Source organism: Manis pentadactyla, chromosome 14 (genome assembly GCF_030020395.1).
Source record: "Manis pentadactyla isolate mManPen7 chromosome 14, mManPen7.hap1, whole genome shotgun sequence".
NCBI classification, from domain to species: domain Eukaryota; kingdom Metazoa; phylum Chordata; class Mammalia; order Pholidota; family Manidae; genus Manis; species Manis pentadactyla.
In genome coordinates this window covers 48,470,229-48,490,702 of record NC_080032.1, presented here as the reverse complement: position 1 = coordinate 48,490,702, position 20,474 = coordinate 48,470,229, and the positions used below count along the sequence as shown (strand labels likewise).

The window sequence follows — 20,474 nt, the reverse complement described above, 5'->3', positions numbered from 1 at the left end:
GGTTTCTTTTGAGAAAGTTTTTTGGAACAACCTTACTTTTTTATTTTTTTTCAAAGAGTAATGGATTAAGCATTCAATGGCTTGGCTGTTGTAAACGACCAGCACAGCTGTAGAAGTGTTTAGATGGGTAATGGGTGGTCTTATCCTGACATTCCAGGGCAGGTCTGGTAACAGTAAATCACTGGGCAGCTGGCCCATGACCATTCATTCAGTATTTTAAATCATAAGAAGATGATCACTTTTAATTGAGGTGGCAAGTTTGTAGGAAAGGTATTGCTACCATTTTTTCCTTAAAAAAGAGAGTGAGAGAGAGTGCTATCATGACACACTTCCCACATTTAGTATACTCTGAGAATTTTCAGTGATGGAGAGGACAGGATACTTACAAATACAATTTGTAAGATTTTGTGTTGCCATAATACGTAGGAGTCTACACAGGGAGATTTACCAAGTGTTCCTCAGTTCTGCATACATGAATCCAAAACATTCAGCATGTGGACACATCTCTCAACGCACGCCAACCACAAGACCCTTACAGAAAATGAACATTCTGGAGGCTGTAATCTAAAATCTCTGCATTCTTCCCTTAGTCATTGCCTGTAAAGAGTTGTCGGAGTGCCCTATGTAGGACTTTTTTTCTTAATATGACTTTTAATCAAAAGAATCTGTTTCTTGGTTGGCTAGAAAATCCTCCACTTACCTTCTCCTCCAAAAATCGATCTATACCTTTAGAAAGATGCTCAGACCTTTGCACAGGGATAAAGTCACAAGAGATTCCCAAGAAAGAAAAATGCTCTGGCTTGTCATGGCTGCACTTAGTGGCAGAGTGCATCTGGGGCATCCCTGGGCTGGCTCTCGTAAAGGCCACCGTCTCATGGAGCATGTACAAAACCTTCAAAGGACTTCTTTGGTGAATAAGCTGGAGACCTTAGGAAAACAGATTCAAGGAGCAAATCTCCTGTCTAGATTCTTAAAAATGCTCCTACACATCTCAGTGTTGACCTTGAGCTACGCAAAGTCACTGATGTGTTCTGATAATTTTTTTCTTATCTTCTTTGTCAAATAACTTATTTTTTCATGTCTTGCTATGGCCCTCAATTTTCAGAAACAAAGTAACAGGAGAAATAAAACTGCAGAGTGAAAGCAAAAATATCCTACATAAAGAGAACATGAGAAGAGAGAGAAAGAGAGAGAGAGAAATAACTGTGGAGGGAAAGAGAAGGGTTGACTAAAGAGAGGATCAAAGTCTGGAATGTACTTGGACTAAACCTTTTCCATCCTTCAGTATCATTTCCCCTTCTCCGACGTCCTGAAGGCATCCTCATCACATGCCCAGTGTGGCCCTGATGGTGTTCCATTAATTATAGCATTAGATCTCTGCCCTTTGTTTTAAATCCATATTAAAATCCCAGCTTGTAGTCAGCCACTTGACTCCTTTTTGGACCTGACCTAATTTCCTACAGGCCCCAGACCTATACACTTAAATTAATTTGTAGGTCTTGGCTAGTCTTAGAGTCTCCAGATGGGAAAATTTAGCTTATTCACGCTCTCAAATTTAGTTTTATTAGGAATGCTTATTGTTTCATTTCCAAAATGCCAGTTCTGCTGTAGATGCACAGACTAGCTGTTTTCCTTCCCGCAAACACACAGAGGTATTTATTTTCCAAGGAAAGAGAACCCAACCACCTGAACTGCTTCTGAACTGCCCACCACGCCCCATGGTCCTGGTGTATGGTTCACCGTGGTGAAGGGGAGGCTTGTAAATTGGAAGTTAACCTGAAGGGAGCACTGGCATAATCTGAGGAGGAGAAGAACATTGGGTTTTGGGGGCTATAGATTTCTCATCACAGTTCCACCGCTAACCAACCATGAGATTGGCAGTAATTTTATTTACCTGTCTGAGCCTCAGTTTCCTCATCTATAACATGAGAAAACTCACTATATAACTTGAAAGTCTACTTCAGGTTCCATGATTTATGGTTCACTGGAAGAGCAGACGCAGTATTGTGTGCTTAATATATCCACTTTTTATCATAGTTCAGTGCCCACAAAAACTGTCAGTAGTAACCACCCAGTGTCAACAAGGTTGAGGACAAGGGACGCGTCAGGACGTACATCATAGCAGGATGTACATAAGGATCACAGCATGTCAAGGAATTGATATGTTTTACTCAGTTATAATAAAAATAACTGAGCATTTGCTTTAGAGAATTAGTTCCTGTGCAAACACCTCTGAGCATATGATCAGGAAGGTAGTGTGTTAATTATTGTCTGTCAACGTTGAGTTTTTAGGCTCGGCTACAAGGACTTCCCCTTCCCCTAAAATCACTTGTATCATTGTTCAATTAAAACATTCTCCAGCTGAGATTTGGACACAAATCAAATTATTATGACCTTCCCTTCCTAATTTTTTAATGAAGCAGCATAGAGTCAAGGCTAATTTAGTTTTTACTATGTAATTTGTCCTCTAATAACAAGTTTTACCTTTTTTGGTCCAATTACCATGAGGCAAAAAATTCATTTCACAAATATAATTTGATTAGAGAACATGTTGTTCTTTATGTTGTGACTAACATTAGATGTATAGAACAGATTCGTCTTCCCGAGGGATAAAATATAACTTCCTATCTAATCATTGTTAAATGCCTTGAAATGATTTTTTCAAGTACAGGGGTACTCTGTGTAACTAGGGAGAGTTCCAGTATTTTGCATCAGAACAAACCAAAGTTAATCTTTACAAATGTTATAGTCACTTTGCTGTAAGATGTCTATTTTTGGAAGGAAGACCTAATACTCATAGACTGTATCAGAGGCTAGTTATGAAATGGTTTGCCTGGTGTTGTATTTTACTCATATTTTTATGTGTCCCTATGTCATATTTAAGGTACCTGAGGTTTGGCTTATTGTTTAATGGAATTTTAAACCTGGAAGGACCTTAGTCCAACTCTTTGATTTTATAGGGAGAAACCTAGCTTCACGTTACATAAGAACAATGGTAGAAGGGGCTATTGCCTACTGTATCCACTGCTAAATCCCCATTGAGGTATATACTTCCTGGCATGTGGCAACTGTGTAAAAAAATTGTTGAATGCATTATTCTCCAAGGTCATTGAATTCCTAACTAGCAAGCATGGGACAAGAACCTAGATTTCTTGACTCCTTAAGTAGAAGCCCTTCTAATAATTTTGAATATTCTGAAATTATAGGAAATGGCTAGTTAGCAACTTTTTTGGACAGGGAGATTGAAAGAAGAACAAACAGGATGTTCATTTAAGATTTTGTCATTTGTTCAAAAAATATTTTTTGAGTACCCATTGCATGCTTGGTCTTGTGTTAGACCCCAGAGATAACAAAACAAATAATGCACTCCATGTCATCAAGCTTAAAATCCAGTAGGAAAGAAAGACAAAGAATTCAATAGAGATATCACAGTGTGATACATTCTATAGACAGGAACATGCATAGAGGAGTGGACACTAAATCTAACTAGAATGTCAGCAAAGGCTTTTCCAGGATGGGCTAGTTTTGTTAAAGAATGGATGGGTCTTATCTCTGCAGCTGCTGAGGTCCAGGTAAGTGACAGCAGGGACATAAATATATAAGACAGATCACTAAGACCAGCACAAAGGGTGAATTTGGGAGAGAGCTGGTAGTAAGGTGTTGAGGCTAAAGAAGTAGGTGGTCAGGGACCAGATCTTTAGAGATCGTGGATACTAAGCTTCAGAGTTTGGTCCTCACCTTAAGGCTCCCGTGAGTCATGACAGTCTCTGGAATATAGCACACAGGGAAGCAGAGAGAGATGTTTTGCTCTGATTCATTTTCAATATCTATGAAATGGCAATAATAAAAGTGCCTGCCTCATTGGGGTTGCCAGTATTAAATTAGGCAATCTATGCAGCATTTATCTCTGAGCCTGGCACCTAGTAACTGCTCAATAAACAGTGGCTATTATAGCCATCATTGCCGTTTTATTATGACAGTTACTTCAAATAAAGAAAGTACCATGAGCTGTGACTAGTGATACTTATCATCTTACATGGAGAGCTTATTAAGAAATGCCTTTAGAAATGTTGCTTTTCAGGCTTAGTGTAGTCCTAGATAGCAAATGATAATGCTTTTGGATACATTCAAAATAGCATATCTGCCTAAATTTCTATTTCTATTTCTGAAAAATTAGCAATTTTTATATAGCTTATTACACACATACAAGAGATTTCTCTTTCAAGGCCAATATATGTGGCAGGTCCAACATCCATCCTACAAGCTTGTTGGGATATATCAAACTTTTATGGAATTAAAACATAATGCTTCAAGGGCAAGATTTAACACTGGATTAAAGGGACAGATCATAGCTGAATTGAAGGGTACTTTTTAAATTTTAAGTTTTGTTTTGGGTACAAAGAAATGTTTCAGAATGATTTCTTTGAGGAGCCTTGTGTTCTCTAAGAAAATGTCAATGAAGACCCAGAAAAAATGTGTGAGAAGACCTTGCATGTTTCCTTACATCCCAGTTAATGTAGGGATATATTATTTTAACTATTATCATTTACAAAGTTCAATTAGTGATATTCATAAAGTTAAATTAATGGCATTGAATTCATCCTTAGGATGAATTAGAATCATCCTAAGGCTCCACTAGGATCCTGAATAGGATATAATAGGTTTGATTTTAGCTAGAGAAACTTGGATTTGAATACTACTCCAGGAATTTACTAGACATGAGATTTTGGCCAAGATGACTTCAGTGTGTGACTTTTGATACAATGATCTTGGTTTCCTCACGTGTTCAAGGGATGTGGCAATACTGACCCTCAGCTTTTTTGAGGTGTAGATGTCCTCAAGTTGACATACCTGAGGTGGATTCTGGTGCAAAGTATGTTCTTATAGCTGGTGACTACCACCACCACCACCCATTACTTCCTCATCATGAGTTGAGCCCATTCTCAAATTGTAGCCTACTTGCTCAAACATATATCAGTGAGCTATGCAGAATTCAAATAGCAATACTATTCAAGTCTAGTGAAGAGGTGATATTTCTGTATCCGTCATGATTCTTGATGGCAAGCCAAAAACAGAAAAGGCATTCATTAGCAGGACGTGCAGAACAAAGGACAGAAGAACAATACTAGGGGAGAGAATATGAGCCAAGACAGCTACAGGTATTCCAGAGAATAAAACCCAGTTGCTGGCATTTTGCAAAGATGGCCTGGACATGTTTTTGTCTTTGCAGACTCCAAGGAGAGAGTCCTAACATTTTGTTCATCTCTGACTCACAGGCCATGAAAGGAGAACCCGATTGGTGAAACTTAGGTCCCATGCTCACTGACTGTGGAGGTGAGGAGCGATCCTCTCTGCCACACGTCCATGATGAAGTGGGGCCCTGTGTCTCTCCATTACTGTACTCAAGGGAGAATACCCTCTTCACACAGGACTGTAGACAGCCAAAAAAAGAAAGGAAAAATGAGTGTCTTCTACAATATCTTAACCTTTATATTTAAGAGCAAACATTAAAATTTATAAGAAAACATTTATTAAAGTGCTTCTAGGAATCATCATATCCTTCTCAGACATCATCATGTCGAATAGAATTAGCTGAAAGATGGTAATTCTCAACGCATCTGGCTCACTACAACATTTATATTACTTCCATAAACGTAGCAGTGGAGTTCTGCTTACCCAGCTGTGCTTCCTCACCCAGATTGCATCTTGGTCAGGAGCTCCCTTTTGTAGCTAAATGCTAGCTTTCATTTTTTCTTAAAGCTATCTCTATTAAGGTTATGACACACTGAATTTTCAAATAAATGATCTGCTTCAAAGGTTACAGATGAGAGTATATTGTAAAAGAGAAAAGCTTTTTTATCTTTTAATCCTTTGGCTAGAGTGCACTTATCCATTGTAGATGCCTTAAAGTGTATCCGTATCACTGGCCAAAAAAAGCCCAAAAATCTAGAATGGGAAGAAAAGGATTAAGTCGGATATCATTTTCAAATTTTCATTGACAATTTTAACCCTAAATCTCCTGATCCTCATTAGATAAAACACCATAAATGCTGATTGATTTGAAGGGCTCTCTAGTTATTAAGTGCTTAGAATTTACAAGCCTTGGGTAATGGGGAAAAAAACGACCGGGCTTATGATATTGTGAGAGGATTATTTCAATATTTGTACCAAAGTTTCCTCAAGAAGGTAGACTTTATCAGCACTCTGCATTTCCAGGATGTGTATAAAGGATTGTACAAACTTTTTAAGATAACCCTTCTCTATAGATTCTCATTTTGGGGAATATATGAGATAAATAAGGGGGAGAAAAATAGCCTAAAGTGAAAGTTTCCATCCATCGAAATGGACACTAGTGAGAGACTCCTGGACCTAATTTTTTTTAAGCATAGTTTTGATCGTTAATGTGTGCTGAAACCACCTTAGGATTGCATTAAAATGCAAATTCTAATTCATTAAGTCTGAGATGGAGCCCAAGACTTAGCATTTTTAATTTCCAGATGGAGCCAGAGCTTCTGGGTCTGCACTTTTGAGTAACCAACATTTTAAAAATCTTGGGATTTTTTGTGTGTGTGAATTTCATTTTCTGGGTTATAAACAGTCCTAAACCAGCAACAATTCAGTCTGTCCTGTCCTTTTTCACTTTACTATCATTATTCAATCCCCATCCCAATTGCAAATTTATTTGGACACAGTTCATTCCTAATGGACCAAGGAGATCCACTGAGAAGTAGCTAACCTCATCAGAAACAATTTACATTACCATTAATTCTGAGAAGCTAAAATCAAGTACTATCATTTTTTAGATTTGTCAATGCTCTATTCTATTTTGATAAAGCTTTCTAGAGAACAGAAACAATCCCGTGTTTTAGGAGCAAGATTTTATTCTTTTGCCATAAAAAGCAAATGGTTTATTCTTAAAACTCAAATTATCCCTTATACTCAATTTCTGAGTCTGAAAATAAACTTTACTTAATGATAAATGGAGAAATAAAGTATATATGAATTTTCAATTATGAATTTAAGTATCTCTGTAGGCTGACCTTCTGTGTTTAAAATGAGCATTTAGAGAGGAGAAGCAGCAGAAGATTAGCTTTTAATTGCATAATGTTCTCAATCCTTTGATAGGGAACTTCTGCGCTTCAGGCTGCAAACTAGGAGTTAATGTGATGTCAAGTTGTCGGGATTCCTCAGTAAGAGGACACACGATTAGAACATACTGAGGCTGAAATACACACAGAATACCTTTGCACCAGAATTTTCAAATATGTTCACACTTCAAACACTCCAAGCAATGGTTCTGTCATCACATAAGGTGGAGAAATGCATCTACTTCATCCCATTCTGAAGGACTGACAACGCAAATTAGCACAGTGTGTGAGCTCAGAGAACTCCCAAAGAAACTCATTGAACTTTATTTAACCCACACATTGCATAAGTTTATTTTACTTCATAACCCGTCCTTTTTATAATCCACTTTATTAACGTTCTGTTAACATCCTATGAAATCTGGAATTTAAAAAAACACAGCTCAGGAAAAAATTACTAAAACTCAGTATCAGAGTAGAAAGAATAATAATGATTTTCACCTTTTCAAAAATATAGGATTCCATATATACCACGTCACAGAAAATCTACAAGAATAGAGTAACCTCGTTTATAAAATGGAAATCATTAAAAATATCTACTCTGGGCAGTAGTGGTGAATTTAAGTAAGCTAATGTACATGAAATTGGAAAGTACTATAGAATCATGATGCTCTTATTTTGTTGCAGTTAATAACATACACATATGCTACAGTTAGTAACATACATGTATATATGCATATGTATGTATATATATGTGTGTGTGTGTGTGTGTGTATTATTGTACATACCCCACCACAAACTCCTGTCCTTGTGTTCTTCCTCTGATACTGACCTTGGGGTGTGTGTGTGTGTGTGTGTGTGTGTGTGTGTGTGTGTGTAGAGAACCCGTGTACAATGCATGTATTTGGGAGGATGCAGGAATGAATGAGTGGGCCACCAATAAGGCTTCTGTACCATATCAATAGGCTACCTTTGGATTAAAAGAGGAAAAGTTCTGAAATCAGTCCTCCTTCAGTCTGGGAAGTAAGCTACACTTGATCTGTACTTCTTTGGGGCAGCTCATCACTGATACTATTATTGAACAAAATTTTCATTGATCATTTGATTAGAACAGATTGCCATAAGCATAGGTCATAAACTCTTAAGAAGCAGAAAGTCAAGATTCTGTTTCTACTGAGTATTTCTTTTGGATATTTTGGCTATGAAAATATTGAATTTCCTAAGTATTCAGATCACACTTGAGCAGGAGCTGTTTTGTTTCTGTGGAGGAGGAAAAGCAATTTTCCCTCTACCCTTCTAGGTTCTTGGCTGAGACAACCTTGTAATAAAAATAAGTTTAACAGGAGAGAAATAAACAAGTTTAATAACAGGTGCACCTCCTGTATATGTGGGAAAGAGCCAGAAAACTGAGTAACTCGCCAAAATGGCCCAAGCCATTGCTTTTAGTACCATCTTCAATTAAAGACAAAAGAATATGTTGAGGTTGAGGAGTCAGATATGAGTAGTTCCTAAGAAAATGCAGTAAATAAAAGTATGGTTGTGTTAAGGGATGAAAATTTAACTGAGCAAATTTAAGGACCTAATTGGCTTTATTGAGGAATTCATGAACCAGGCAGCACCCCATCTAACAAGCAGATGGGGGCTCTGAGGAGCTCTGCAAAATGGGACTTCACTGATGGACAGTGACTGCGAAAGGGTTTGCGGGGGGACTCTGTAATATGGGTGCATGTAGTAACCACATTGTTTTTCATGTGAAACCTTCATAAGAGTGTATATCAATAGTACCTTAATTAAAAAAAAGAAAGAAATTACTAGACAAAAAAAATGTAAGGCATGTATAGGAGAAAAAATGGATCAGGGGCAAGGTTATTAGGTTAAGAAAAGAAAGGATTGTTTTGGGCAAGGTCACCTGCCATTAGCAGGAAGAGCAGTGGGTCTCACCAGGCAAAAGCCCTCACAGTGCTGATCGGGAAATTCCAGACTGTTTGGTTTAAAATTCAACTCCTGGGAGAGGCTGAAACTGCAGCTGTTAGAGATTAAGTCTTGGTGGTGCATAATGTACATTTGGGACCTGTTGTTTCTTTTTAACAATTGTGATGAAAATTTGTCATTGCCTTCTCCATTGACTACAGTTTCTGGAGCCTGCGTCATTCCCCTCCTCCTGGAACAGGAAGGCAGCAAACCCTATAAACGGATTTCTCTAGTTAACATAAATGCCTGTTATAAAAGGGTAACCGGTACTTAGCTTTTAGAGCTTCTCCTGTGTTTGCAGTTTCTTAAAAGTAATGAGTTTAAAATAGTCCTATGTCAAAGAGGCATATTTTAGGGTGACAAATTCTGTTCCCCTTGATTTCTCTCTCAAAGACCTCTTAATACCTGAGTCATTAATATGAATATAAATATTATTGAATGTTGATAAGTATCATATACTGAGCTATTTTGGTTTTCTGATTTATAAAACATTATCTAAGTGTAAGATTATCTACATTGCCTCTGCCCATTTTGATAATGTATCTGACCTTTTAGCCAATAATCATCTTGCAACCCATTGTCTATTTATACCTCAGGACTTTGAAATTTCATTCTCTGCTGAATTTTTCCCTATCTAAGAACAAATTACTTATTTCTTGTTTTATTCACTTGTTAATGTAAATTGGTAGATTTATGTATATATATAATAATTATCCTATTTGTGGTATTACTAAAGAACAAATTTTAGCTATTATTCCAATCTAGGAAGAATTCACTATATACTCATAAATCATTGGTCTCTTTATAATTTTATTGTGAAAAGTAATTACTACATTCATAAGGCTCTGGGTATTGACTATGATACTGGTACTAAGTATTGACTTATTGAGGCTAATATAAAGTATAAAACTGTTACTGGTGGAACGTGATGTGTTTCCATAGTTCTTGTCTTCTCAAAGGAAATAATTCAGTCGAGAGACCAACTAGCAAGAAAAAGCAGCAAGGAATTTATTGGATTAAAGCAAAATGTACACTTTTGAAACAGGAGAGGGGCCATCTGGAAACCAGAAGCAGCCCAGCTATTAGGGTTAGGCTGGCTTTTACTTTTTCTTAAGGTGGCAGGAAGTCCTGCCCTGCATTTATGTCATTTGACAGGTTGATTGACAGCTCTAGGTCAAATAACCTTTTCTCAGTGCAAAGGCACTTTACCCGTAAGTACCTACGAGAAGCCCACAGGGGGACCAAAACCACCATACTAATTAGATCTAGATGTTATTTTAATGAGGTGGGGCTACTTTCAGACAAGGTCTTCAGTTCTTGCACCTGCCCTCTAGACCCTGTCGTCCTGGGCCTCTTGACAGGCTAGGTGTCCTTGACTGTGAACTGGGAACTAAGATGGGTTCAGGGTTGGCCAGTGAGGAGTCTTCCTCGGTGATGGGCTAGTGTCTTTCTCCTGTTCATGTCTAACAACTGCCTGCTCTAACAAAACTTAAAGAGTTATAGCAAAGCACAGCTCTTTGACCATTCATACTCACATTTTTTTAAACCAAAACAAACAACTCAGACTTATTTAAATAAGTTCTGATGATGAAAGTAAACACCAGAACCACAATGTCATATTCCTAAGGCTAAAGTTTTGAACAGATAATACTTTATGACTGAGGCTAACTGTGATTCTCTAGTGATGATTTGGTCAGTGTTCAACTTTTTAATCTGGACTTTATGTGAAAGTATCTAGCAAATATTATTATAATCACTATGCTGTCTTTCATATAATGCCTCTTACAGTAAATCAGGTACTAAGCCCAGTTCCACAGGGGGGGAAGAGGGATAGCCCCACACCAACAAGCATTTCTCCAAGCACTAATTGTCCTAAAATTCAACTCAGATGTGATGCCTATTTACTTAGAAATAGCATCAGATTCCACAGGTTAGGGAACCAGTGCTGTAAGACTGCCTCCTGTCCCCCCACTTCAGACACTAGTCACGAGCCCAGGCTGTTACCTGCACTTCTGACCGACCGGCTGTGAGTCAGAGGCTCCATGAGTCTTCCACAACCCAACAGCATACAGATTATCCCTTAATAAGGCAATAAAGAAATAGCATACTCCAACTAATTACACTATTGTTCCAGACAAAAGAGAGATGAAAGAATTTAAGTCCAAATTTAGTTCAGGTGTACCTTTCCATAAGTTGGTTATTGGTAGAGTCACTCCTTTCAACTTAAAGTTGCCAGCTTAGGTCCCTTGCTGCTGGAGCACATACACCAGTCTTGGCAGGCAAGGGGGCTTCTCAGAAAGTCCTTACTCCAGGGACCATTATGGCTTGTACAACTGCCTCCGAGGAGTAGCCTTGCTGAGGCAGAAAGATGTGTCCCTTCTCCTCCTGAGACTGATGCATAGTTTAACACTACTACCAGTCAAGAGTGAAATGTCTGAAGATATTCAGAGATCTATTTAGGTGAACAAAGAGTACTTCATCCAGACAAAAACACACCTGAGTTGCTGGTTTTTAAAGTTTAAGAAGTCCATCACCTGCTGGACACCCCAGCACAATTACTATGGTGTCAGTGACATAATGGTCCTCTCCACTGCAGGTGTGAGAGCTTGGTAAGGAAGTCCTAATATCCAACTTCAAAACAATTTTCGAAAAACAAGTAATTCAAAGCAAGCTCAAACCACAAACAACTTTTGTCTAAAACATGCTTTCAAAACATGAATTTGAAATCATAGCAAGTTAGTGCACAACAACTGGGCATTGGCAATTGATGCAACCTCCAGCCCTTTACCCCTCCCTGTAGGTCTGGGGTTGGGACCGAAAGTTCCCACCTTCTAATCACATGGTTGATCCTCCTGGAAAGCAGCCCAATCCAAAGTCACCTCATTCCCATAGCAAAAGACATTGTCATCCTTCTCGCCACTTTGGAAGTAATAAGGGTTTTAGGAGCTCTGTACCAGGAATGGGGGATGAGGACTAAATCTATACTTCTGATTTTTAAAGCACATATCACCTAGGTTAACTATTTAAATATGTGGATTTTGGAGGCCATTTTCCTCACTTAGTGTCTTAGAGTTTGTGTGATGCTTCTGTGAACTGGTGAATTGTTAATACATTCTCAGTTTCTGACTATGTGGTAGCATTGTGGAAGGGAATTATGAGCAGTGGTTTCAGCCTGACGGGGATACTAGGGGAGGCTAATCGTTTTAGCTGCTCTTCTCTCCCTGTTCCAGACCTTTTTCTGTTTCCTGTCTCAGTAAATTGCTCAAACATGCTTCCATCTTCTAGCTGGAGATAAATTTGGGTTGGCACAGCTTAGAGCTCTAACTAGATCCAAACCCCTCCAAGGAGCTGCTTCCAGATCTCATTTTGGCTTTTCAGCCCTCAAAGAACACTCTTGTGCTTGCCATGGACTTAGACTTTGGGAGAGAGAATCTCCTTTGAGTATTTTCTCCAAGGAGCCTTTGTGTGGAGGTGAGTTCGCTGACTTCCCATGCTCCTCCCAAAGAATCTTCGGGCTTCTGCCTTTGGAAATTTTGCTTCCCTCTGACCGTTTCCTTTATGCCCAACTGGATTTCCCTGAGATGAATGGTTGTTGAGATCAGGGACAGCAATGTGTTTCTGACTCAGAAAGTGCCAAATGCTTTTCTGTTCTTAGCTGAGTTCAAGGTTGAAGATGTATCTCACACAGGAAACACTGAGTTTAGGGTGATCCGAAAGGTACTGTGAGCGTCCAAAGTGGAGAAAGTGGTCCGGCGAGTCTGACAGAGCTGATTGAGGCTTGGATCTAACTTTCTTTCTTTTTCATATATGCCTTTATGTATGTGCACTCTGAATGCCTAATGAGTTTTGCAGTATCATTTATTGAATAATCCATTTATTCCCACCAATTAAATATGGCATTTTAATCATACCTAATTATGCACACTTATAACTATTACTGTTTCATTTTTCTTCCATTGACAGCCTAATTTTATACTAATATTACAGAATGTTAATGATTGTACTGTTTAAATTTTGGTACAGCAAGTAGAATGGGGCCATTCTGGCCCATTTACTCATTTAGATCAATAACAGAAAAAATTTCCTCCCTCAAAAAAAATCCAGTGTCAATTAATTGGATTTAATTTCAGAAATTAAACTTTTATAATATTGAGCTACTCTTGTCATCCAAGGTTATGGTATTTTCTCTGCACATATTTAAGTTTTCTAATAAAGAGAAATTGTGTAGTTTCCTTTACATAGGTTGCACATATTTCTTACTAAGTTTATTCCTAAATCTTTTTGTGCTTATGTAAGGGGATCCGTTTTTCATTAATTTTGTTACCATTATCATTAGTATAAGAAAATCTAGTGACTTGTGATTAACATCTTACAGCTTTCCCAAATAATATGTATCTAATATGTTTTAATTAATTTCTTTGTTTTGAGAAGACAATCATATAATCTAAAGCACTTCTCCCTGACTTATTTAATGTCTAATTTCTCCCTGACTTATTTGATGTCTAATTGGCTGCTGGCTTGAAACAATTATTTATTTTATCAAATATTTACTCTATTTTCACTAGAAGATTTTACTAAAAAGATACTTTATAAAACACTAACAGATGTATTTTTGATGCTTGGTACTCCACAGAGTCACACCAAACTTTAAATTATGGCCCTCAAAAATACATTTAATAAAGTAATATGGTATAATAGAACAATTCTTGGCTTAGAATTTGGGACTCTGTTCTAACCACACAGCCCTGGTACTAATCAGCTATGTGACTTAGGAAATTTTACTAAACCATATGTGCCCCAAATATCTCCTTGAAAATGAGATATGTGACTGATTCTTACTGAACTCTCAATCCTTATTGAATCATAAGGAAAATAAATGGAAGCTGTAGATCTCTGATGATAAATTCATATACCCACAGTATAAATTGCTTGCATATAGTTTGTATATTTTATGATGTTCTTTCATGGGTATCTGGTTAGCAAAACAAACAAAAATATCTTAGAGCTAGATGATCTGTAAGATCATTTTTATCTCAGAGAAGATTTACTTACAGTTCCCTTAAGAAAACTACCTTGCACCTGAAACTTGGGTGTGTCAAAAAATAGTGCCTTCGCCTGTTGGAATATCTTTCGTCATCAGTGAAAACTGGGCCAAGCAGCCTTAACTCATTAGTAGGAAATTTTTTAATTTCTCCATTATTTCCAGGTTTTGTAACATTACAGTATAATTGTATTCTGTAAGTAGTATGCATGCTGTGAAATCCCTCTCATTTAGTCCGTTTCTACCTGAAGTTCTTAAACATTGGAGGATTTTAGCCACAACCATGCACTTCCAATTTTATGATGCAAAGAAGCTCAATAAACAATTTCACTGTACATGCAACTTTTAAGAAATGTAATGATTTCTTAAATTGAGACAAAGCAATACCACTCTCTAGATTGGATATAGAAATAACTTGTGATTAAAGTGTTCAAAATTTCATTCCTGATTTAATCTCTAAAGGATACTCAAAAGCAAAACTCATTTCCTAATATCTTAAGACTCCTGTCATTCAGACAGTGTTCTGATTAGCCCAGCTGGTGAGTCCCTTTCCTATGTAACCTTTAACTCTGGCATTTTCTTTCCAACCCTGGTACTCATTGACCTTATGCAACTGAATTGCCCCCAGTTAAGTTATCTTTTTATTTTAGCCAACCTTGGTTAATATATTTACAGGACACTAATATGAGGAGGAACCCTAGAGAGAATATATTCCAGACTTCTAGTTTTACTTCGTTGCTTCTCTCTGATAAGGTCTCACAATGTCCCGGGAAGAGCAGCAGACTGGCAGTTATGAAACTGGCGACTAATCCTGGCTCCAGAGCTCACCTTTTTTCTCTGTAAAATGAGGTGACCAAATAACCTCCAAAATCTTTAGGACATCAATTTCTCTTATTTTGTATGTGAAGAAGAGGGAAACAAAAGACTTCTAATAGTTATTCTACTCTGAGGTATTTATTCTACTCTCAGATAGAAATATATATTTCTTCTTCCAAATTATGTGAACTGGTTTTTCTAACTTCTAACTCTTGTTTCAAAGAGGGAATAGAGTTGACCTGAAATGTCTTTTCTAAATTACTTTTTAGTTTATATTTTCCTCTCCTCAAGTCCAAACATAACTGCCTTTGATTTCCAGTACTGAAAAGTAAAGATAATATTTTAAAGAAGTGATAGAAAATCAAGTGTGATTTCAATGACATAGAATCAGGATGTCAGTGTTTTTCTTAAATTAGGATCTTCTTTACTTTTTTTTACCTGTTTTCCCACAACTAAATCTAAGAGTATTGGATCCAGGTAAGCGTTCTTCTGAATAACAACCCTTGATGCAGCCTTTTGCATCTTCCCACTAACCAATATGAGGACCAGGATAACATAATATCACTTCTTAGCCATCACTGAAAATTAAGATCAACCAAGAGGAATATCCATTAAAAGGCAGGTAAATAGAATTGAATTTTGAAATATCATCAATAGACAACTTGAGTATTTTGAGAGCCCCGTGCACAGGGAATCCCTTTCCCCTGTACCCCCACTCTGTGATCCACTCAGAGTCAAGGCCACTAAGAAAACAAAAAATCACCTCTCTGCTGCTCAGGCATCACTTTACAGAATGGGAGGGCTGCCAGGCCCAGTAGGTTTTCTGTGTATCCAAGAATCAGAGAACCTTTAAAGTGTATAAAATTTCCCATCTTAGAGTCGAGGAAAGGAAAATGAGGCTCTAAGATGGCAAACCCCTACCATGAACTGACGAGCAGATATGTACAGGTTAGATGGACTTTGGAAAAATTCAATGTAACCACCAAACAGAGCTTAATGGTGCATATACCTTATAAATCATACAAACCTTGGAACATACAGAAAAAAATAGGAAAAAAAGGAAATATTAAGAAAACACAAATGTAAGAAATAATAGGCCATGAAGCATCAGGATTTTAATGAATATTTAATAATGTGGGAAAAAGCTCAGGTTATTTCAGTGAAGAACTCGGGCAGGATACAGTTTTATCTATGTGATACGATTCCTATATGGGTAACAAAAGTCTCCTGCATGCACACACACAGACTAGAAATAAAATCAATGAGTAATGGAATTACTTGCAAATTTATTTTTTCTTTACTTTTTTAGAACAATTGATTTGTATCAAATTAATATTTAGCTTACATTTATTGAACACATTCCACTGCATGGTTCAGTGCTTGCTACATTGGTGTGCATTACCCCATCTGATTTTTATTATAAGCCCTTGAGGCAAATACTTCAAACCCATTTTACAAAAAAGAAACTAAAGCTGGGAAAGTTTGAGATTACTGGAAATTTTCATTTTTAAATAGCAAAATATTTTTAATATACAAAAAAATCTAGAACAAACACAATAGACTCCTCTTAGAAATTGTATCTTTTAAAATATATTGCCATATTTACTTAGTCTGTATTTTCAAAATCAATGTAATATTACAGATAAAGCCAAAGCCCTTCTTCTCTTTAATGCCACCTGCCTCCTTCTTTCCTCTGTTGGTGAGGAAAAATTTTCCTCAACCCTTCAAGGTTCTTTTACCTGGTCTCGGAATCAAATTGGCATGAGACAGATTAATAGGAAAAAATTTTTTAAAAGCTTAACAACATGTGTACTTCCTACATATATACGGGAAAGACCCAGGAAAATGAACTCAACTGAATGGCATGAACACTGCCTTAAATACCATCTTTGGCTAAAATCAAAGGAAGATGTTGGAGGTGAAGAGTCAGTAATTGGAGGTTACCAGGAAAAGCACAGTAAACCAGGGTATGGTAGTTATGCAGATTTAAGTTGCTGCCTTCTCCATTGATAGGAGTTTCTAGAGATTTAGAGTCACCCCCCTCTTCCAGGAACACACCCTCACAAATGGAAGTTCCCCTTATACATGGAAATGTCTCCTGTGAAAGTGTAACTTCTCAGTTTTCAGAGCTTCTCTTAGCAGTGTCTTAAAAATAACCAACTTAAAATAATCAGTGTGCCAAAGAGGCATGTCTTGGGGTGGCAAAATTTGCTCCCCTACACATCCTTACTGTTGCCAGGCAATCCAGTCTGGGGAGATCTCCCTGCTCACTTAGTGAGACATCAACCTGGGAGAGGGTTCTAGACTCTAGTCAAGAAAGTAATCGAAACAGACAAGTGTAGGTAAGGAACAAATTCCTTAAAGTGAGAGTAGTAGTGAATGGCAGCAGCCATGCAGACAGTAAAGAGCAAGGAACAATAGAGAGAGGAAAGGGAAGTTCCCTGAATTCCTGCTCAGCATAGGGCAGATCCCTTGCCAGCTCCTGAAGTCACCTGCTGTCCAGTGTCCACTTGAATCCGCATGGAGTGCGGATTGAGCCCCTACCACCCAAGGATTTGGGGGAGCTGTGGAGCACTGGATGGAGTGGGATTATGCTCTAAGAAAAGGAGATTGTCAGGCCGGCTACTAAACAGCATGATCACACAGCTGCAGTCCTGGCGGGGTCACCAGGTGACAGGAACTTGCAAGCCCAAATCAGAGCTCTTAGCAGCCCTTCCCTATTGTCTGAAGTAGAAAGGAGAGAGAGAAGATTTGTGCTTAAGTCTAGAAAAATTTAATGAAGTAGCAAAGTAACAAAGATACTTACCACAGGGAAAGGGGTCTTATTAATCTCCCAAGAAACTTGGAAGACCACAGAGACAAAACACAGTAAGTTGAGCAGCAAGAAGGCTTTATTTAAGGCAAAGTACACACTCGAAGAAAGAGGAGTGTGGGCGGCCTCAGAGAGGAGGCCTCGTTCAAAGGCTTAGGATTCTGTCTTTTAAGGATTTCAAGATTGGGGTAAAGGGCCAGGGGAGTGTAAGCTTCACATGGGGGTCTCATGATATCTATCTCCAGCGAGAGACATTATGTCACCATCCACAGTCAGTCCTCTAGGTATTCTGTAGGATAAACTTAACATAAAGAATTTATTCATCTTATTCTCCAAGATAATGGTTACCCTCAAGCAGTGAAAACATATCATTAGGGCTGCTTGCCCTGCCTTAAGATAGAGTCTTGTTGACTAATTACCACAAAATATGTTAGAAATCTTACCTTCTAACTGGTTTTTAAAGTGGAATCTTAGCCTTAGGATGGAGTCCCTTCTGTTCTTACAATACTATTTAAATCTTGGCATTTTCATCACAGGCAGGAGATGTTATTGTGGTGCTTTTCCCATGGCCCTGCTCTACCTCATTACTATTCTAAATTTGGTGCATCAGCTTTTCTTAGATGCTATTTTTATACACAAATGTATTAGTAACACAACAAATTTTTTTTCCATTGGCTTCCATTATAAATCATCATAAATGGAAGCAGTGGTCATGGTAGTAATAGCAATAACAACAATGATAATAGCAGACATCGTTCTAGGTACTTTAAATGGATGGATTCATTTAACCCTGCCATTATTCTATGAGCCCAGTACTATTATCATCTCTACTGGCCCATGAGAAAATGGAGGCACATAGGTTAAATAACGTGTCCTAGATCACGATTTCTTCCATTCTGTGTAGCTTTTTACATTCTCACTGACCTTTTTTTGTTCTTATTTTATCCTAATAGATGTAACATATATTTAAGCTATTTAATAGAATTTGATTGTAGAAAAAGCTAATTAACTCATCCCTTTGGTTGATTTATATGTTCCCTGCTGAGTTGCTTTGCATCTCTCACTAATAAGTAGTGAGCACTGAGCACATGCAAGTGTCACTGCACACGTGTGCAGGGATTTACCTGGGAAGGTTGGTAGACATGCACTCACTCAGTCAAAGGGCTTGTGCATCTGCAATGTGAACATATACTTCCAAATTCCTCTCTGAAGCAGTTGTACCACTTTATTATTTAGTAGTGTTGTATGTGTTCTCTCCCCCAGATCTTCACCAACAATTGTTACCAGTGATTTTAAACTTGTGAAAATCTGGGGATGGGGAAAGTGGAGGATATGAAATAATTTCTAGTTCTAGTTCTTGTTTTAATTTCCATTTCCCTGAATAAGTACAACATGTTTTCTTGTTTTTTGTTTGTTTGCCACTGCAGTTTCCTCTTTGATGAATTAGGCACTTAGCTCGTTAATTTGTAAGTTCTCTTCTTTCCTAAAGAATCCACTTAATGCTATAAAGTTTTAACTGTTGAAATCTTTAAAATCATTAATGAAATTATGTGAGATGTTTTAACGTAATTCTCTGATACTGATTTCTAATTATATCCATTGGTTATCACAGAATTTTCACCACATGATTCTGATTCTTCAGTGTTTGTTGAGGGCTCAATTTAAATACATTTTTTGTGTGCTTTGATAGAATTCGCATATAATTCTTTCGCAAATAATTTTTAGTTCAAAGTTTTATTAATATTCATTAGATCTATAATATGTGAAGTTAATTGTACATATATAGATCTTTATTAGCTATTTTCCATCAAATATACAGATAAATTTTGTTTGGTGCTCTTTCAGATCTCTGTTCATTTTCCATAGTGCTTGGATTACTTTTAATAGTTCCAGTTCCTTAATTTATGTGCATTAAATCAAACTCCTGACTTGAATTTAAATATTCTAAATATTCTATCTCATTGTATTTCCCCATTTTTATTTTATTAATTCAAATTCATTGTGTGTTATTTTTTGGTTCATCTAACCTGTAAAAAGTGAACTATTTCCTAAGCATTTTGTTAATTCTTTTTTCTCCATTTTTATTGTGAGCTCATCTTCAGTAGAGCTTTTTTATGTAGAAATCATGTGCAGGTATGGGAATGTCCAGAATTTTTGTTTGCTATGGCCAAGGAGAGTAAGATTATCCCTTACCCCAGGATCAAATTCTTAAAAAGTTTCTTAGCTTCCAAGCTCCTGTGCCTCATGGACAGTGTACATTTAGACATCAATGTGTGCAAGGCATAAACCTGAATTTTGAAAGTTTCTTTCAAGGAACTACTTTTTTCAAACTCTATTTTTCTTGTCATCCCATGAACAATTGGGTGAATTAATCCTACCCCTCTCCCTGCAGGTGTCACACTTAGAGTATCCCAGTTGTACACAAGGTGTTTTTCCAGCATGTGTAGTGTCGTGTCCTGCATCTGCACAGGCAGGAAACCCAAGCCTATATAGACATTTTTGCCTTGATTAGCTACCCATCCCTACCAGCACCACCAACACAGCTGCTCACAAACCTGCTGCTCCCCCTGTTTGCACAGGGACACATCACTTCCTCTTTTGGAAGGTGATATATATATATATATATATATCTATATATACATGTTTCTAGTATTTCCAGTGTCTATTATCAGAAGGACTTACACATTAGCTAAGTTCATAGTCCTGCCAGAACTACTGTACCAGTTTCTGTGGAAAATAACATAACCTA

At 37.4% G+C, this 20,474-nt stretch overlaps 1 protein-coding gene across 1 annotated transcript in view; it reads left to right on the top strand.

The window, feature by feature from the left end:
- The window catches only part of KCNH8 (potassium voltage-gated channel subfamily H member 8), a 347,390-nt gene that overhangs the window by 235,122 nt on the left and 91,794 nt on the right, over window positions 1-20,474 (top strand). The gene's annotated exons all lie outside the window — the stretch shown is intronic.